Source organism: Myotis brandtii, unplaced genomic scaffold, assembly GCF_000412655.1.
Source record: "Myotis brandtii unplaced genomic scaffold, ASM41265v1 scaffold166, whole genome shotgun sequence".
Taxonomy (NCBI): Eukaryota; Metazoa; Chordata; class Mammalia; order Chiroptera; family Vespertilionidae; genus Myotis; species Myotis brandtii.
This window is the reverse complement of record NW_005356087.1, coordinates 359,964-376,773: the sequence shown is the minus strand read 5'-3', so window position 1 is coordinate 376,773 and position 16,810 is coordinate 359,964. Positions and strand designations below refer to the sequence as shown.

The window sequence follows — 16,810 nt, the reverse complement described above, 5'->3', positions numbered from 1 at the left end:
ACAATAATACTAGACAAAATGTAAGGACACGAGACACACAAATGCAGTATTATGGATTTCATCTCTCTGTGCGGGACACGTTCAATCCTATTTTAAATGCAGGAAAATTAACTCAACAGTTTATCGTGGATTCATATTAAAAAATGGTGGGGGCCTCTTGTGCTGTTGGGGTTTGGCTCCCCTCTAGCTACTGATTTCAGGGGCCAATGGGGCTCAACATAACTTTGGTGAGAGTAATCTCCTGCTGCTCCCTGTGTGTCTCTGCAGGAGAAGGAGGGAAGGAGATCCCTGGAGTTCAAATGAGAATGAAGAAAAGAGGAGAGGAATATATGTATTTCTCTGTGTATTTCTCAGAGCAGCTTTAGATAACCATGGGGTTAGGAGCAGGAGAAGGACAGGCATCCTCAGTTGTCTGAGCACTAAGCATCTCAGTGCTCAGCCTGTCTGTACTAGCCACAGGGAGGCATGAACACATTTAGGAGAGAAGAGGAACCACTCTGTGAGTGTTCCTGCTTCAAGTGCTGCATCACCCTCCCTAGAGTAGCTAGAGAGGGACTACCTTGTCCCAAGTAATCCAGTGGGGAGAAGAGGGTGGATGGCTAGGGCATATTTCCAGTTCTGAATGGACTGTGGCCCTGTGGAGGGAAGATGAGGGCATCAGAGAGCCTTTGGAAGGCAGTTAAGAACTTTTCTTTCTGCTGTGAGCCTCTAGTACAGTGGTTCTCAACCTTCCTAATGCCGTGACCCTTTAATACAGTTCCTCATGTTGTGGTGATCCCCAACCATAAAATTATTTTCGTTGCTACTTCATAACTGTAATTTTGCTACTGTTATGAATCGTAATGTAAATATCTGATATGCAGGATGTATTTTCATTGTTACAAATTGAACATAAAGCATAGTGAATTAATCACAAAAACAATATGTAATTATACATGTGTTTTCCGATGATCTTAGGCAACCCCTGTGAAAGGGTTGTTCGACCCCCAAAGGGGTCGCGACCCACAGGTTGAGAACCGCTGCTCTAGTGCCTTAATGGCATATATGTCCTGGGGGAGTTCTGACTTCCTCCAAAGCAGCCACTTCCTCCACTTTCTCCTTCTTGATGTCCTTTAGCATCTACAGGGCCTTTGTGTCCACTGTCCCTATCAGAAGCTGGATGTCCTCTGCTGTGGGGTCTCTGTCTCCTTCAAGTACAGAGGAGGAAGTGGTGATAGAGCTTGGAACATGGGATACTGGGGATTAAGCCAGCTCCTCGATTTTTTGTCACAGATCAAGCTCTTCATTGGCAACTGGCCCTTCTGTTTTTATGTCTTGTATTGTTGTGTGCAGTCTTCAAACAGCTTATGATTCATCTCCATAAATAGTTTCAGGACACTGTAGATGACTACATGGATGGTCTTGTTCCATGGACTCATCCATGGACTTATCTTGGAGTTCCTGTAGATTACAGGGAACATGATGGGAAGGACTCTGGCAGCGTTGTCACTTATCAGGTTCATGATGTACTCACTGTTCCAGTAATAGAGAGTACACTCTGTCACCTGGAAATGTGGGCTGCAGACACACTTGGCAAGCTTGCAGAAGAGCGGTTCTCTCACTTTGCTGAACTCTGAGAGTTAGGTCATCCAGAATCTCTTCTAGCACATTCAGGAACATCACCTCCTTGGGGCTGTGGGTCTTTGGCCAGAACTTGAGAAGTTCCACAATCACTGGCTCAGTGGACTGCTGTCCTTGTCCAGAAATTGTACCACTCAGTATTCTAGCTGAGGGTGGTAGACACTCAGGGACTTGACCTTGTGAAGGGAAAGCAGGAAATGGATAAGGAACATCTTGTGCTCTTCCTTAAGGGGAAAAGGTAAGCCACTGATGATGATGCCCAGGATCTCCAGGAGCTTGGCAATCCCATTGTGATGCTCAGTCTGATAAATGAACCTATAGAATATGTGGTTGATCTGCCTAGGGATATAAGCCCAAAGACCCCAAAACTTGCCATAGATTTGGTGTAAGATGGTCTTCAGAAAGTCTGCTCTCAAGGATTCTCACTGTCCAACAGAGCAAAAACAAGTTTCTGGTCAATGTACATCTTGGCTGTTTCACTGGTAATCAGTAGACTCAATGAAACATAGGAAAAAACTCATATTTGAGCTGGAGATGTGGCCAGGTGGCTTTCAGGGTAGATTCATTTTCCTCTGGGTCAAACAGCCCCAGCGGAATGTGATAAAAGTCGCAGTCTCCGGAAGAGGTTTGCTGAAAAGATGTTGACAGCCTCAGGGTAAATGGCCTCGGTGACAATGATAATATCATGGCTATGAGTAACATACTCCATCATTTCCTTGAGTCCTGCCCACTTCACTTCCTTGATTTTGAGATCACTGAGTGTGTCTAACACAAAGTCAAAGAGGACGTGACATAGCTTCTGGATAAATAGCTTTCTACTCATGGTTTGGTGAATCTTTCAGGGCAGTAAACTTCTGCAACTCCTGATTCTTGCTGAAATAGAAGCAGGAGGAGCTTTACTGTTGCTCCTTCTTGACAATCTGGAGGTCTCCTGATTTTGTTGAGCTGCATGATGCGTGGCTTGCTGTTGCTGGGATGCTTGTTGGATGACAGTGGCTAAGGCTGGGGCTGAGGCTGAGGCTGGGGCTGCAGCTGCGGCTAGACTTGAGCCTGATTGCTTGGGTTTGACTCCTGACACTGCTGTTAATTAACTGAAAGTCATAACAGTCTCTCAGTGCCTCAGTTTCCTCATCTCCCCAGAGCTCTCGCCTCCACTATCCTTGCCTGAGCTGCTGGGCTTGGTAGTGCCTTTGGCAAGAGGGGCAGCCTTCTCCTTCCTCAGTTTATATGGCAACTCGGTCCATTTGGACAGGCCTGGCTCCTGCAGCCCCGCTCTGGCTCCGGCTTTGCTCGGCTGCACTTGGCCTGCCATGATTTTACATTTTTATTATATGAAATTAAGAAGTATCTGTTTACTTCACATCATTCATACAAGCAATATTCAGCTTTTAAGGAACATGTTAAAAGTAATATACATATCTGCAGCAACCACTTTCCAATTATATAAACGGAGAATTTAAAAATATATGCTCTTTTGTTATATAAATTACTAATTTTCTTAAATTTCATTTATTTATTTGCTTTTATATTTATAATATTGACTAATTAAAACATCTATCAGCTGGGGTGACTACAGCATTCTATATACTAAATATATTAAGGTGATTCCAAGACCTGAACAAACAGGGTATTTTATCAGTGTCTTCACTCTGCTTGGCTCAGTGTATTAGACATGAAATCAACCTTATCCTTTTGCAGATGTTTTGGAGTGCTATATTTGATAAAAGCAAGTTACAATATTTAATCATCAAGCCTACAAAATTTATACTTTCCATCATTAAAAAGTAGAAATCAAACATGCAAACCAAGCTCAAGAGATACAGTGTTTCCATTATTTCACCATCATTATTGACTTATTAAAATCTTAGTTTAGCTACAACCAGCAATGAAATAATTTCTGTATCATTTGTGGCCTTTAAACTCAGCATTACAGAAGTGTTCATTATTGTCAAATTGTATCCCTGTATATCCTTTCTCTCCACAAATAAACAAATAGTCAAACTTTATACACAGCTACTGTGAGAAAGACAAAAGAAAGGAAGAACAAAGGAAGAAAATGAGAAGAGAAAAAACAGGGGGAAAATAAGCAAGAGAAGTAAAATAAAAAATAAAAGAAATGAGAAGGTCTGGAAACCCTCACAGTATTCGCCTCAAAAGCAGCAGTAGCTAGCTGCACAGTCATTACTGTGTAACAGGAACTATGCTGCGTGAATCATCCTATTTCCATGAACTAACTTATTTAATGTTCAAAAGAACCCTTATTAGCTAGGTACTATTATTGTTCCACTTTACAAATGAAACTGAGGCTAAGGAAGGTTCAGTTACTTGGCTCAGAGTCACATCACCAATTATTGCAAGAGGCAGAATCAGTATTTGTTCCAGTTCTAATTCAAAAGCTCTGCTCCTAACTAAGTGTGCTCAATAGGCTGGCTTTCCTGTCTACATATTTCAAAGACATCTAATAATTAATATGTTAAAATTGGTCTCTTAATTTAATCCCTTAAATATTTTCCAGGATCTCCTAGTCTTTTTTATCTCAATGGTACTACCATTCTTTGTTGGCCAAGAACCCCAAAATATCTTCAAATTATCCTTTTTTCCTTACTCCATAATGCAACCTATAATAATAAAACCATAATATGCTAATTAGACCAGACAGCCGAACGACCTTCCAGACGTCATTCCGGACAAAACCACAGCAGCAGGGGCTAAGGCAGAGGCAGTTAGGGGTGATCAGGCAGGCAAGCGAGCAGTTAGGGGCAATCAGGCAGGCTAGTGGTTAGGAGCCAGTGGTCTTGGATTACAAGAGGGATATCTGACTGCGGGTTTAGGCCCAATCCCTATGGATCGGGCCTAAACCCGCAGTAGGACATCCCCCAAGGGGTCCCAGATTACGAGAGGGTGCAGGCTGGGCTGAGGGACCAACCCCCTCACTGCACGAATTTCATGCACCAGGCCTCTAGTCTATTAATAAGTCCTAAAGATTGAAATTCAAAATTATACAAGTTGGTCATCTTCTTTCCCTATTACATATGTCTTACTGTAACAGCCTCATGTTAAGTTTGTTTCCCCCTTTCTACTTCCCCTTCATTCTCTACAGCTGCAAGAGTCACCTTAAAATAAAAATTGGAACATATTAATCCCTTGCATTACAATGACTTGCAGGGGCAGGGCAAAATCTAAATTACTGTCATGGCTTTATAAGGCTCTGTACCATTAGGCTCCAGGTTAATTCGCCAGCATCTTCTTGTGCTTCTCTCAGCTTTGTTAATTGAGCTCCAGGTATGATGGTGCTCTTCTGGTCACTTGAACACACAAATGCTGTTCCCTATGCTGAGAACATTTCTTCCTTCTCTTCCTGTCACAGCTTCATTAAGGTCTAATCTTAAATATCCCTTCCAGAGGCCTTTCCTGACAGCTGCATCTCTATCTTGGATTTAGTGATAAACTCCATAATATTTTAAACAAAGTATAAATGTTTTATTTGTCTACTGCTTCATCATCTGTATTTATCAAAACCTCAGGTTAGAGATCATGACTGTTATGTTCATTACTCTTTTAGATCTAAATAAATGCTCTAAAAATACACGTTGAATAATTCAATAAATAAATGAACAGGAAACCTTTCTTTAGCAAGTAAGTTTTACATCTGATCCTGAGCCATTGTATTCTGAGGTTCAAGCATATATAGACTTATACCAATTGTAACTATGTACTAGAGTAACTAGACCATTTAATACCACCTTTCATTTTTCCCAGCAATCCAGAGCAAACTTAAAAACATAGAATGGAATATTCTTGAGTTATATAATATATACCGCAAATAAATATTTGATTTGAGATTATGATATTTTAATTATCTATAAAAGATTTGCTTAGTTTTTTAAAAAAAACAGCTGTCATTTATTTTGAAGGTGAATAAAAAAATCATGCTAAAACTCTAGAAATATGACTAATAAGAATTCATAGTCCCTTATCTGAAATAGCATTGGCAAATATGTTCTCCCATGCAGTGGGCTTTCTTGTTGTTTTGTTGATGGTTTCTTTTGCTTTTTATTTCGATGTAGTCCCATTTGTTTATTTTCTCCTTAGTTTCCATTGCCCTAGGAGCTGTATCAGTAAAGATATTGCTACAGCATATGTCTGATATTTTGCTGACTACGGAGTCTTCTAAGATTTTTATGGTTCCCCATCTTATATTTAAGTCCTTTAACCATTTTGAGTTTGTTTTTGTGTATGGTGTAAGTTGGTGGTCTAGTTTCATTTTTTTTTCCATGTATATGACCAAATTTCCCAGCACCATTTATTGAAGAGATTGTCTTGACTCCATTGTGTGCTTTTGCCCCCTTTGTCAAATATTGAGCATAAGGACTTGGGTCTATTTCTGAGTTCTCTGTTCTGTTCCATTGGTCTGTATGTCTTTTCTTGTGCCAGTACCAGGCAATTCTGAGAACTATGGCTTTGTAATATAGCTTGACATCTGAAATTGTGATCCCTCCAATTTTGTTCTTCTTCCTTAGGATTGCTGTGGGTATTTGGGGTCTTTTTTTTATTCCAGATGAATTTTTGGAGAGTTTGTTCTAGATCTGTGAAATATGCCATTGGTATTTTAATGGGGATTGCATTGAATCTATAGATTGCTTTGGGTAGTATGGACATTTTAATGATGTTGATTCTACCAATCCATGAACACAGTATTTACTTCCATTTGTTTATGTCTTCCTCTATCTCTTTTTGCAATATCCTCTAGTTTTCCAAGTACAGGTCTTTTACCTCCTCAGTTAAGTTTATTCCTAGGTATCTTAATTTTTTTGGTGCAATGGTAAATGGAACTTTTTGTTTGTTTGTTTCTGTGAGTTCATTATTGGTGTATAAAAAAGCCATAGATTTCTGGGTGTTAATTTTATATCCTGCTACATTGCCGAATTCATTTATTAAGTCTAATAGTTTTTTGATGGAGTCTTTGAGGTTTTCTATGTACAGTATCATGTCATCTGCGAATAAGGACAGTTTTGCTTATTCTTTTCCAATTTGGATGACTTATATTTCTTCTTCTTGTCTGATCACTATGGCTAGCACTTCCAGTACTATATAGAACAGGAGGGGGGAGAATGAGTATCCCTGTCTTGTTCGTGTTCTTAGGGAAAATGGATTTAGTTTTTGCCCATTGAGTATGATGTTGGCTGTAGGTTTGTCATATAAGGCTTTTATTAAGTTCAGGTATGATCCCTCTATTTCCATCTTGCTGAGAGTTTTTATCAAGAAAATGTGCTGGATTTTGTCAAATGATTTTTCTGCATTGATTGATATGATAAGGGTTTAATCTCCAAAATTTACAGGGAACTCATACAACTTAACAAAAGGAAGATAAACGATCCAATCAAAAAATGGGCAAAGGACCTAAATAGATACTTTTTGAAAGAGGACATACAGAAGGCTGAGAGACATATGAAAATATGCTCAAACTCACTAATCATCTAAGAAATACAAATCAAAACAACAATGAGGTACCACCTCACACCTGTCAGAATGGCTATCATCAACAAATCAACAACCCACAATTCTGGTGAGGATGTCGAGAAAAAGGAAACCTCATGCACTGCTGGTGGGAATGCAGACTGGTGCAGCCACTGTGGAAAACAGTATGGAGTTTCCTCAAAAAATTAAAAATGGAACTCCCATTTGACCCAGTAATTCCACTGCTAGGAATATATCCAAAGAAACCAGAAACACCAATCACAAAGGACATATGCACCCCTATGTTCATAGAAGCACAATTTACAATAGCTAAGATTTGGAAACAGCCTAAGTGCCCATCAGCAGATGAGTAGATTAAAAAACTGTGGTACATCTTCACAATGGAATACTACACTGCTATAAAAAAGGAGGAACTTTTACCATTTGCAACAGCATAGATGGAACTGGAGAGCATTATGCTAAGCAAAATAAGCCATTCGAAGAAAGATAAATATCACATGATCTCACTCATATATGGGATATAATGATCAACATAAACTGATGAACAAAAATAGATTCAGAGGCTAAATAGCACTGAACAGACCGTCTAACCTCAGAGAGAAGGCAGGAGCAGGGGCGGGGGTTAGAGATCAACCAAAGAACTTGTATGCATGCATATTAGCATAACCAATGAACACAGACACTGGGGCAGTGGGGGCTTGCCCTCGGGGGTGGGAGTGGCAGGGGGGGATGTCAATTGGGGGAAAAGGAGACATATGTAATACTGGGAACAATAAAAAAAAAGGTTTTATCTAATAAAAGAGAAACATGCAAATTGACACTCACAAGCCATGCCCGCCAGCCAATCAGAGTGACTATATGCAAATTAACCCAACCAAGATGGCGGCCGACAGCCACAGAGCTGGAGCAAGCAGGCGGCTTGGTTGCCCCGGCGATGGAGGAAGCCAAGCTTCCCACCTGCCCTGGCCTGCTGTGGGCTCCACTAAAGGCAACAAAATTTCAATTATAGAAGGTAAATAAATCCCAGAATTAAAAAAGAAAAAAGAAAAAAAGGAGAGGCTGGGAGCTTCCATCTCCGGGGGGCTTGGCCAGCCTGAAAATGGCCCTCAGAAAACAGCCATCAGCCCCTCACCCAGGCTGGCCAGGCACCCCAGCGGGACCCCCACCCTGATCCGGGACACCCTTCAGGGCAAACCAGCCGGCCCCCACCCATGCACCAGGCCTCTATCCCATATAATAAAAGGGTAATATGCAAATTGACCCTAACAGCAGAACGACTGGGAATGACTGGTCACTATGACACACACTGACCACCAGGGGGCAGACGCTCAATGCAGGAGCTGCCCCCTGGTGGTCAGTGCACTCCCGCAGGGGGACCTCTGCTCAGCCATAAGCCAGGCTGATGGTTGCCAGTACAGCGGTGGTGGCAGGAGCCTCTCCTGCCTCCTCAGCAGCGCTAAGGATGTCTGACTGCAGCTTAGGCCTGCTCCTTGCTGGCAAGTGGACTTCCCCAGAGGGCTCCCGGCTGCCAGAGGGATGTCTGACTGCCAGCTTAGGCCCAATCCCCCAGGGAGCGGGCTTAAGCCAGCAGGTGGACATCCCCCGAGGGGTCCCAGACTGCAGGAGGGCACAGGCCATGCTAAGGGAACCCCCTCAAGTGCACAAATTTTTGTGCACCGGGCCTCTAGTATAACTATAAAAACTTAAATAAATAAACAAGAAAAAAAAGAATTCATAGTCAGCAAAAGATCTCGCAAGTAAAGTTTCTTCTAAACCAAAGCCAATAAAAATAGTATATCTATATAATATATGATTTTGAAATGAACCAAAAGAATAATAAATAATAATATTTAGTTTATACTTTTCTACTTAAAAGGTATAACTTCTTTCATGGACATTACTGGTACTTTATAGAGTGATACTTTTAAAGGCAGAAATCTGATATAGAAAAACCTTGATAACCTGAACAGTTTTGCTCAATGGAAAAAGAAAGGTTTATAAATACTTTGCCATAATAGCCAACACCCCATTCCAGGGTCTGTATTCTAATAGATCTTACACTCTCTTACAGAGTAAAAATATTTGTATCAGTGCCTGACATTACTTCACAGTCTTATTATAACTCCCTAAGGCATTATCTTTCCTTTGGTTCTCATGTTACCAGCAATTAATTTAATTGCCAAGAACACTTGCTTTTTTCCTCTAAGCTGAATATGTCTGTATGATCTTATTCAGGCCTTGTTTTCTGACTATGGCACTTATATTTTCTGACCCTTACTTTAAATTAAGGCTAATTGTCAATAATGACTTTTCTTAAAACCCTAAAGTTACTGGTCACCTTTAAGCAAAAACTTGTGTTCCTTCTAACTAGAATGAAGAGCTTCAAGTCTCTTTGTATCTGGATCTTCAGTTGTCAAATATAGAATAAAATCTGAAAACCTTGACCTTAGCAGACATTTCATTTACAGAAATCAGTTTGCAGCTTTTTCAACTATGTCAAGTTGCTATTTATATCTTTCAATAGCATATAAATTAAGGATCTTGGTGGATGGAAAATTGGTCACCAAAAGGCATAATCAAAGACAGCAGCAGCAGGAAGTGTCTGGCTATGAAACAGATTAGTTATAATGGCCAACACAGATATTATGTCTGACACCCCAGTTTCAGTGCCAAAAGCTGAGGACAGAACTCTCTTCAACTGCATGCCCATGCCATATAAGAATTCAAACAAGAAAGCAGCAAACCAATTTTCATAGGGCTCTTTCTACTCACTATATGAAGCCAGATGGTCACATATACTAATTCTTTCTTATGCCTAAAAATAAATTCATGGGATATAATGGTAAGGCCTTGAGACTGAAAACAAGCAAAGGAACAAGAAAGTAATTTAAAAATTACATAATTACTTTTTAAAAAGGACTGAGGATACTTTATGCTAATATAGCTTTCTACACTCTACCTGTCATAATGTTGTCTCACATCACATGAGGCAAAAATATGGGGTAATTAAAAATACTTAAGAGTTCAGAGATGCATAGAAAATGTTTATTTCCTTTTAAAATGGTATAAATCAGCGGTTCTCAACCTGTGGGTCGCGAACAATGAAAATACATCCTGCATATCAGATATTTACATTATGATTCATAACAGTAGCAAAATTACAGTTATGAAGTAGCAACGAAAATAATTTTATGGTTGGGGGTCACCACAACATGAGGAACTGTATTAAAGGGTCGGGGCATTAGGAAGGTTGAGAACCACTGGAAATGTTTATATAATAAAATGACAACTTTTTTCTTCTGAAATGAATTTTTTAGAATAACATCAGCTTTGGATTTACAGTTACTGTGAGTCTATTCAACCTTAATTGTATTTTACCAAAGGTTTCAAAGAAATTTTCAGTGTTCAATTTCATGTGTTTAAAAACTGGGATAAAGAGGGTTGATGGGAAGTGATCAGTCTATGAACTTGTATACATATATGCATATTCCGTGGACACAGACAATGAATGGGATGGTGAGGGCCTGGGGGAGAAGGGAACTAGAGTGGTCTAGAAGAGGTTAATGGGGGGAAAAGGAGGACTTATGTAATACTTTCAACAATAAAGATTGAAGATTGAAAAATAATAACAATAAAAAAATTTAAAAATGTGAAAGCTTGCCCTGGCTGTTTTGGCTCTATGGTTACAGCAGCAGCCCGCAGACTGAAGGGTCGTAGGTTGGATTCCAGTCAAGGGCACGTACTTCGGTTGCAGGCTTTATCCCAGGCCCCAGTTTGGGCACATATGGGAGGCAACCAATCGATGTGCCTCTCTCTCTTCCCCTCCCTTACACACTCTCTAAAAATCTATGGAAAAAATATCCCAGGTGAGATTAACAACAAAATGTGAAAGCTTCACTAAAAATCCTTCTTGGTGCCACAGGGATTTAATTAATGCTGGGATAAGAGATTGTTCTAAAGAAATGCAAAAGGCACAATGGGAATTATTTATAGCATTTCTCAAAATGCTATTTAATTGATCTTTATATTTAAAAAGAGCTTCTTTTCCCCATTTATCTATACATTCATTTTAATGTTTGTTAAATATTTACCATGTGTTCAACTCTGCGTAAGTTCTATGATACAAGGATCAATGACACCTTTTTGATCCTTCTCTACTAATGAAGGTCTTCACATTCCCACATAATAAGAATGCAACCATTTGGGTTGTATATAAAAGTAGGAATAGAAGCACACAAAAAAGGGTGTTACTAACTTTGGCGGGGAAATGACATTTGGGCCTGGTGTTGAAGAGTGATTAACAGTCATTAGGGCTGAGGGTGGAACATATCTGGAATAACTATGTGAGACTGGCTTTCATGTCATAATAAAGAGCTAGAAGAGTTCCTTGTAGAGAAAACTAAAAAGAGACAGAAGCACTTTCATGTTAGAATACTTTATAGGAAAATTACAGAGTTTAATGCTGAGAGCAAATCAGATAAAAATACTATATTTGGTTATAAAGGGGATAAAAGAATATATGCTTTATTTCTTTCCACAAAATTCTGGAGTACTAGATCTAAAATTAGAATTCAAAGAGGCAATTATCAAAGGAGAATGTATTTTTCAGGTCTGTGGTTATTATTATGAGTTATCCACAGGAAGACATCATGAAGCCATAAACGGTAAAAACAAAATAGAAGATGGTTTAGCCATCCATAGGTAATTGCTACATATACTCATATTCACAAGCTCCTTAAATGAAGCCACAGATAAATGGGAGCATATTTCCTGACTTCAGAGTTTGACCTTATAAATAGTAACTATGAGTTTGCATATGTTGACAGGCCCCAGAATACCTGGATATATTTTGATATAATATTTTCATATTCTACACTAATTTTTCAATAAACGTGTTTCATTATTAAGTGATCACTTTAACATTACTCTATAATGGACTTTATAATTATGAATTTTAAGAGCTGCATATTTTGTTATGTTGATGCCATTACTAAAAAGCTTTTTTTATTTTTATTGGTAATTTAATTTCTAGATTTTTTATTTTTACTTGGTGACATGTATGTGTTTATAAGATTTTCCTTCTATTGAGCTATGTTTCAAGTGGAATATTAGAGCCTTCATGACTCCAACTATATACTCACAGATTTTCCTTCAAAAGTATTTTCTCAGTTTACAATTTCACAGACTGCATTCAGTGTACCTGTTTCATCATAATCCCCATATTAAGTGGTTTTTTAAAGGGTATTTTTAAAAATATGGTTTTTTACTGATTTTTAGAAAGAGAGATGGAAACATCAATGAGAAAGAAACATAGATCAGCTGCCTCCTGCATGTCCTCTACTGGGGATGGAGCCCAGAACTCTGGCAGTACCCTGACCAGGAATCGAACCAGTGACCTCTTGGTTGATGCTCAACCACTGAGCTACCCCGGCTGGACTGTGTATTAAGTGATTTTTAAAAAAGGGTTTTTTGTGATTTAATTGATAAAATAGGTATAAAAATAGTACCTTAAGGTTGATTTGATTTGTGTTTATTTGAACTTTAGAAAGAATAAATATTTTTATATGTAGTTTTAAAAAAAGAATTATAGTATGATGCCAAGAAAGAATATTACAAATTTTAGGACACAGTGACTTTTAAAGTGTTCTAAAACAAAAATTTACACTCCAAAGGACACAGAACTTTTTCTCTATTAGCCAATCCTATCCTGACTTCATTCTTATCTATTAAACTTTCCTAAAAACTAGGCCTGGAGAACCCAAAAAAGTTTGAATTACCATCCCTCCCTCTCCTTGCCCCACACCTATCCTGAGTAAGTACTGAAGTTATTTTTTGAGGAAAGAAATATGGGATTTTAATTGGCCACTAGCTGCCCAGTTATGCAATTTAAGGAAGGTCAGTTACCTATTTCTGTGACTCAGTTTTCTCATCTCCCAAATAGAAATATTTTATTTTATTGTTTATTTGTTTTTTACCAAGCTCTCAGGGATGCTATGTAGGCAAAATTTAATGAATAATAATAAACCAAATATAAGACTAAATTTCCTAATTGGAAGAACCCTAAGATATAAGAATCTGTGTGTTTGTGTGCATATATGCTATATTAACCAACATTTATCAAATCTAAACTCTCTAATGTGAAAATCTTGACATTATCTGTTCTTCAAATAGCATACTCTTTAGACCTGTCATTTGGTCATTGCCTCCAAAAATAAAAAATAATAACTCTGTCCTAAGCACCATCCCATTAGTGATAGGTGGTCCTAATCCATTTTTACATCATAACAGAAAAAATTTGTGGCTAGCCAGATTCTTATGATAATACTAGAGGCCTAGCGCACAAAATTCGTGCACAGGTACGGTCCCTAGGCCTGGCCTGTGATCAGGGCCATCTTTCCTGGCCCCACCCCCCACTGCCACCCACCCCTGGTTCCCCATTCAACATCGGGTAATCAGAACCTGCCGGCTGGGGAAAGGGACTGAAAGGTGGTCAGTGCGCCTTATAGTGACTGGTCGAGCGGCCATTCTGGTCGTTCTGCCGTTAGGGTCAATTTGCATATTACCCTTTTATTATATAGGATAATTAAGTCTGAAACAAAATATTTTTAGCTCTCTGTTCTCCTCAATCTTTTATCTCATTCTTGACTCCAAAAATTAAAAGTTATATTTTATTTTAAGGTTATTTGATGACTATATTTGTCCCAGTAATTTCTTTGTTTAGTTATTATCCTAAATGAATCTTGATGACTTGAAGAGACATATTTAGTTGATTGAAAAGAAAATTTGTCATAGAAAGTTCTTAATTTTATGCCATGGTACCTTGAATGCTTCCCAGATATGAAATACTAAAATAAATTCATGAGCATGTTTATGAATATGCTTACTATCATGATATGAAGTAGATGATCATAAATCACTACAACTAAGTCCAGTAGACCCACTGGTTCAAAAGTCTATCACCACCTAGATGGGAAGAATAAGTACCCTTCAGAGAGCTCTGTTACTTCCTGGGTAGATGAACACATTTGGAGAAGTCACCTGGCTTCTCTGAAATCTAAATCTCTCCAAAACAAGAATTCTCATCCATTTAAGTGCCTTCCATAGTTCCTGAGACATACACCTCTTTGAGAAGTGTCAAAAATATCAAATATGTATCTTCATAAACATGTAAGTAATGCCATGTCAGTTGGGAGAAGAAAAGTAAACCCATCTCTGGAATTTTTCTCTCACGCATGAAAACCCTAGTTTTGAAAAAGCTCCTGAAATGATTTACTTCTTATTTCCATGAAAACAATCTTTATAGGCTCAGCCACATTTTCAGCAAATCCAAAAATAAAACCAGTCTCTTCAGCTAATCATTCCTAACTTAAAATTTTTCCAAAAATTTGAATACAGACACAAATTTTAAAGTAACTGCTACCATTCCATCTAGCTAAGGGGAAAAAAAGTACAGAGTTATAGAGTGTGTATATATACAGGATGAGAAAAAAAGTAGGTTTATAATTGTACATGAAACAGAGTTTATTCTTTTTTTTATATATATTTTATTGATTTTTTTACAGAGAGGAAGGGAGAGAGATAGAGAGTTAGAAACATCGATCAGCTGCCTCCTGCACATCTCCCACTGGGGATGTGCCCACAACCCAGGTACATGCCCTTGACCGGAATCGAACCCGGGACCTTTCAGTCCGCAGGCCGACGCTCTATCCACTGAGCCAAACCGGTTGCAGCCAGAGTTTATTCTTATATTATTATTTATTAATTGTTGTATTATTTTCCATATGAACAACTGTAAACCTGCTTTTCTTCTAGCCTATATAATGAGGGGGCAAAATATATAATGAAGCAAAATATAAAAATAAGTATAGGCTACATCTTAGAATCGTAGCCATTGAATTTCAAACAGGTTTTTTTTTTGCAATTTTAAAATCATAATTTTGCTATTGAGGTTTATTCAGTCATTATCCTATCTAATAATAGACAAACATGGTAATTGACCATACCTTCGCTATGCCTCCCATTGGCTAAGCAGCATGATATGCAAATTAACCACCAACAAAGATGGCGGCTAATTTGCATACTGCAGGCAGGACGGGACAGCGCAAGCCGCCAGCACGCCGCCATCCAGGGCAGGCTGGCCCCAGAAGACCTCGCTGCCCGGGACCCGATCTGGCCCCGGCGGCAAGGCAGCCCGGCCCCAGAAGACCCAGAGGCTGGGCGGCAAGGCAGCCAGCACAGTCGCTCCTCTGCGTCAGGAAGCGGGAGGTAGCTCTTCACCTGGAGGCTTAAGCCCAAGGTGGGAGGCGCCATTTTCTGTACAGAATGGCAGGGGGTGTGGCTAAGCACAAGGTGGCACCATGTCTGCATACAGAGAGGGGGCATGGCTCAGAGCAGGGTGGCGCTACATCCAGAGAGACCGGTGCTGAGGCCGGGTGTTTGCCTCAGGATGCGAGCGGCGGGAGAGGAGCGCAAGGTAGAGGAGGTGCGGCTTCAGGCAAGTAAAGGAAAAGTGCAGGTCGCCCAGCCGCGACGCCGTTCCAAGCTTTCTGGCCCAGGTTTTCAAATGTAAATATTACTTCAGATGTTGTAGTTGCACGTAGTTTATTCCCTTCCCCTCATCTTGGCTGTTAAAGTCATGCCCACCCCCTGGGCTGCCAGGCCTCACATTCATGGCACAGATGAGGTTTGGTTCTGGGGTCACCCCTTAGATTTTAAGTGGCTGCTACACTTGGTCGATAGGAAGAGTGAGACTTTAGCCCTGAAAAGACGGAAGGCTTGGGGAAGACGGTTCTCTCGAGGGCTCGGCCCGCTTTCGGGCCATAGGCACAGGGAACGTCCAGGGCAGCCCCCGGAGCAGGCGTCTGTCTGAGCTCGGACGAGGCCGTTTTGCAGCCTCCCCTTCCTCCGTCCCAGATGGTGGGGGCCGTGACTGCCTCGAGGCTGCTCCCTGGAAGCCATTCTCCCCTCAGCCTGTAGCTGTAAAACAGTGCACGCGAAGAGAATCCTTTTTTGTGCCTCATGTTAAAAAGTTAAAAAAAAAAAAATGGTGTGTGACTCCTCACTGTGTTCATTTGTAAAAAAAAAAAAATGCTCTTAAGACCCAGGCGGCGAGGCAGCCCAGCCCCAGAAGACCCAGAAGCCGCCTGATATAGTAGTAACTCTATCAGTAAGCACTCTGAAAGTCAGTGGCATAAATGCACCAATTAAAAGACAGATTATGAGGGTGAATCAAAAACAAAACCCACTTTAAATATAAAGACACATATAGATTAAAAGTAAATGAATTAAGCTGCAGCCTGTTTTGCTCAGTGGATAGAGCATTAGCCCGTGGACTGAAGGGTCCCAGGTTCGATTCCAGTCAAGGGCATGTACCTCAGTTGCTGGCTTGATCCCCAGTCCCTATCAAAGCATGTGCAGGAGGCAACCAATCAATGTGTCTCTCCCTTTCCCTTCACTCTCTCTAAAATTCAATGGAAAAATATCCTTGGGTGAAGATTAACAAAAACAAAGTAAATGGATTAAGTAACATTAAAGAGATTATAAGAAAAATATATTCCAAATTTTGTTAGTTGTATAATGGTTATGTTTAAATTATTAACACCTAAGAAATTGGGTGAAGGGTACATATAATATGCTGTAGTATTTTATAGTTTTTTTTACATGTATGAGATTATTTCAAATTAAAATATTAAAAAATTAAAAATTAATAAAA

The 16,810-nt window shown here is 39.6% G+C and overlaps 1 protein-coding gene and 1 pseudogene across 1 annotated transcript in view; both read right to left on the bottom strand.

Moving 5' to 3' along the window:
- Positions 1 to 16,810, bottom strand: part of FREM2 (FRAS1 related extracellular matrix protein 2) — a 358,247-nt gene that overhangs the window by 321,259 nt on the left and 20,178 nt on the right. The window lies entirely within an intron of this gene.
- Positions 1,059 to 2,932, bottom strand: LOC102242629 (annotated as a pseudogene).